The following is a 5,000-nucleotide window of genomic DNA, read 5'->3' as shown; positions in this document are numbered from 1 at the left end:
CCATTGGCTATATCAAAGGTACAAATAAAAACATAATATCAAAAAAGTACAGAAATACATACTATAAGCAAATTGACATATCTTCCACAATTTTGGGGACTTAATCCATTAGATATACATCATGAAGAAATCCATGACAAGCAAGTCACATTTCATGTGCTTGAATCTGAGGCAGCAGTTGTTGTGATTGTTTACTTCTACCCAATAGAGCGAGAAGTACCTCGTCCACCTTGGTAGAATGTATTTTAGTATTGTTTCAAAACTCAGATATAACTGGGTGTTCTAATGACAGTAACAATGGCTCCCATTTATTTTGATAACAATTTAAACAATAACTATACTATTGGGGAATGAATATGAGATTCTTTACAAACAATAAAATCACAAAATACAGGTTAGTCCATTCCATACCAAATAAAAATATGCAGTACATAATGACCTAAATGATCCTGATGGGGACTTCCCTGTTGTACTTTCCAATAATATTACAACTGAATGAATAGGCCTTTCTAGGATTGTAGCTGTCTTGTTGCGTTTACCATTTTCATCAAGAAAAGCATCTGCTACTAACAATTTAATTTTTCTAACATGGCCAGCTTCATCTGCGTTTGTTTCTAATACTCGGCCTAACATCCACTTGTTGTGAGGTAGATTATAGTCTTTAATTAAAACTATATCATCAATTTCTACATTCCTTTGAGGCTTTAACCACTTTTGGCGTATTTATAACGATTGTAAGTATTCACTTTGCCCCCTTTTCCATAACTGATTAAGAAGACATTGTACACGCCTCCATTTTTTCTTTGAAAACATGTCCTCTTTTACAAAATTACCTGGAGGAGGCAAGACTACCTTAGACTTCAATGTCAGAAAATGATTAGGTGTCAAAGGTTCTACATTTAAAGGATCATTCAAGTTATCTGTGGATAATGGTCGCCCGTTTACAATATTTTCTGCTTCATTCATGAATGTTCTCAAAGATTCATCGTCTAAAATTTTACTATTGTTAGATAGCAATACATTCAAAATATTTCTAACAGATCTTATTTGTCTCTCCCAAACACCACCCATATGACTTGCATAAGGTGGGTTCATTTTAAATGTTATAAAATCACATTGGTTCTTTAATAATTCATTTTTAATATTTTCAACATTAATTTCTCAGAGTCTCTTTGCAAACTCTTCTCTTGCACCAATAAAGTTGCTACCTTGATCTGAACGCAGTTGTGCGCAATGACCTCTTCTGCAAACAAATCTCCTATGAGCATTTAAGAAAGAGTCTGTACTGAGAGAATGGGCTGTTTCAATGTGTATTGCCCTAGTTGACATACGTGTAAATAATACACCATACCTTTTGAGCTCTTTTCTACCTTCCTTAATTATAAATGGACCAAAATAATCAACTGCACTGTAAGTGAATGGAGAAGATTTTCTACCCTATCCTTTGATAAATCGGCCATCTTCTGTGTAAGAGTATCATGTCTAATTTTTCTACAAGTTACACATTTTGATATATGTTTCGCTACTAAGGATGATCCACTTATAATCCAGTAACCATTAGATCTAATTTCATTTAAAGTTAAATTTCTACCTTTATTATGATAGTGACAGATTATCAATTCAGTAATATGACTACTCTTTGGAAAAATCACAGGATATTTTACATGAACATCAAAATTACTTCTGTGTAATCTACCACCCACTCTTATTAAGCCATCACTACCAATAAATGAATCAAGCTTGTACAAATTGCTAGATTTCCTTAAACATTTATCAAATTTGTTATTGCTTATACTTAACAACTGATATTCATATTAAAAAGCTTCTCTTTGGACTAATTTTATAATGGTAATTTCTGCCTTGATTAGCTCATCTACAGACACATGAACATACTCAGTATATAATGATTTCTGTTTAAATTTATCAATAAACCTATTACATAAAGCTAATGACCTTCTGGCACGTGTCCAATCTGAGAAGTAATTAAGTCTGGTAAGTATGGTAGCATAATTATTATCATCAGTGTTAATTGCCAGTGACACTTTCTTTAATTCTGGATCTTCATCTGCAACTTCAAATGAACATAAAGTTACATTATCAGCATTATCATGTTTTAAGAATTCAGGTCCATGCCACCACATATAGTTACTAGTCAGATCATGAACAGACATGCCTCTTGAACATAAATCAGCAGGATTATCACTTGAGGAAAAAATATCTCCATTGTTCAGGTAAGGTGTGATTTCTGATTTGTGCAACTCTGTTTGCAACAAAAACTTTAAACTGTTTACATTGATTAGCTATGTATCCAAGAACTATTGTACTATCTACCCAAAATGCTTCTTTACTAATATTGACCTTCAGCTCCTTTTTTAAGAAATAACTCACCTTCACTGATGCTAATGCAGCAGTGAGTTCTAACCTAGGTATTGTAAAAATTTTCAAGGGAGACACTCTTGATTTAGCCATAACTAACCTAGTATGTACTTGTCCATTTGCATCTGTCATTCTTAAGTATGAGCATTGACCATAACCCTTCTCACTAGCATCAGAAAAATGATACAATTCATAGTCTATGACATTCATGTTGGCTGGTTTATAACATCTCTCAACTTTAATATCTTTCAATTTGGGTAATTGACTTAACTAGTTTTCCCATTCAATAATAACAGATTTAGGAATAGGATCATCCCAGCAGAGGTCTTGTTTACATAGGGTTTGCAAAACTTTCTTACCTATAAGAATGAATGGTGATATCATGCCTAGAGGATCAAAAATAGAGCTAACTATGGATAAAACATTCCTTCTAGTACTAGGCCTTTTAATGGGTTTGACATTAAAATTGAATGTATCTGTTTCCGTACACCACTCCATACTTAATGTTCGTTCCTCTAGCAATTTATCTTTCGTTGAATCAAGATTCTCAACTGATTGAGCAATTTCATCAGGACACATAGCCTTTAAAACTTCAGCATTATTGGCAACAAATTTGTGCAAATGGAAACCACCCCTTTTACATATCATCTGACTGTCTTTGGCTAAGTTTATGGCTTCCTCCGCTGTAGCTACAGACTTTAAGCCATCATCCACATAAAAGTCTTCTTTAATGAACTCTGCTGCCTTTTCAGTAGTTTTATCCTTAAATCTATCAGCAGTAGCTTTCAAAGTATAGTTTGCAACAGATGGAGAGCTTCTAGCACCAAATAGATGAACATTCATCCTATATTGAACAATGTCGCCTTCTAAATCATGGTTATCAAACCACAGAAATCGTAAAAGCTAGACTATTTGACAAGTCTGGTCCCTGAAGTAAACAATCATTCAAACATACATTTTTATACATAAAAGAGCAATCGGATACTACCCTGATTTTGTCAGGCTTTCTGGGATGGTAAACCCCATGATGTGGCACAAACCAAACCTTTCCATTAGTTAGGCATGTTTCATTCAAAGGAACCCTTTCCGCATAACCCTTATCAATCATATTCTTCATGAAATTTATGTAATCATTTTTCATGCTTACATTCTTCTGAAGATTTTGTTTGAAGTTAGATAGTCTTTTCTGGACTACTAACTTATTATCTGGGAACTGAATACCACCTCCTTTGAGTGGCAATGGAATTTTAAACTGTTTACCATCAATAATCTTAATACCATAACAAACAATTTCAATAAACTGTCTTTCTTCTACTGACAAAGCTACCTCATCGTCACTAACATTACTTATGAAATCAGATTCAAACATCTCTCTGACATGATGAGGCTCATACACTTCTTTTACTTTGGTTGGTTCTGTAAAAATGTTATTTGATATCTTGGAATTTATTTCAATTTCTTCAACTACAGTTCTATTAACAACACCATCACTTTCTAAATTATTCTCATTAACATTTACATTACCAATAATTCCCCATCCAAGACTGTTCTCTGACCATAGGGCTCATTTCCAGACCCAGGAATGATTTCTAAAGGTTTGACAGCTTTTATACAGTTTATACCTATCAATAGGCCTATCTCAATGTCAGGATTATACTCAACTAGCCTTCCAGCAATTTTCTTAAGATGAGGCCATCTTAGAGCTGAACATTTTTTTAGGGATTTGTGTTCTTCTTGCAGGAATAGTTTTTCTAGAGTAGACACATGGTAAATTTACACTACTATTATCATTTATGCCCTTCACTGATAAACCAAATACTTTAGTACTTTTTATAGCCTCTTCACCCAGCATAGTCGCTATCTTGATGACAGAAATTTGGCCATTGACATTCATATACCTTAGGACACTTTCTTTGATAAAACAAGCATCTGACTGATCATCCAATACTGCATATACCATGACATTATTTGTATTCTTATGGCTTAACCAAACATGTACAATCATTGAGTGAACATCAGCTGAAAAATATCTGCTAACATTAATTCTATTAGCTATAGCCTGTTCTTGTTGGGTATCACCAGAACTTGGTTTTTTTTATTCAAGGTTTCATCGTGGAGAATTGTTGGGTGCCATCTCTTGCATTTAATACATTTCCTTGGTCTTTTACAATACCTTGAATAATGACCAACCTTGAAACAACCTCTACACATTTTTTTTTATCTGTCAAATATTGGTTTCTTTGAGCAAGATCAAGTTTTAAGAACTTTGGGCATTTTTCAATATCATGGTTTTGTTTACAGTAATAACATGTAAATCCTACATTCATTTTACTCTCGGTTTGTTTTTTATTTATAGATTTTATTTTCATCAGATGCAGCATTTGTAACATTATTAACTTCATTAAATTTAGTTGCAAATGATGTACGCTTTGCTACCTTACTTTGTGGTTGTTTTTCTTTAGGTGTAAATACTGTATCTCTTCTATTAAGTGCACCGTAAGATGATGTTGGATTACATGCCTTATTGGCTTCATCACTTATGAACCTTGTAAACTCTTCAAAAGATGGATATTCCTCTTCATCAATTGTGATTCTTTTAGTTACTATACAATTCCATCTCCCTG

This window comes from Palaemon carinicauda, chromosome 12 (assembly GCF_036898095.1).
Source record: "Palaemon carinicauda isolate YSFRI2023 chromosome 12, ASM3689809v2, whole genome shotgun sequence".
Lineage (NCBI taxonomy): Eukaryota > Metazoa > Arthropoda > Malacostraca > Decapoda > Palaemonidae > Palaemon > Palaemon carinicauda.
Note: the sequence above shows the minus strand (reverse complement) of the source record.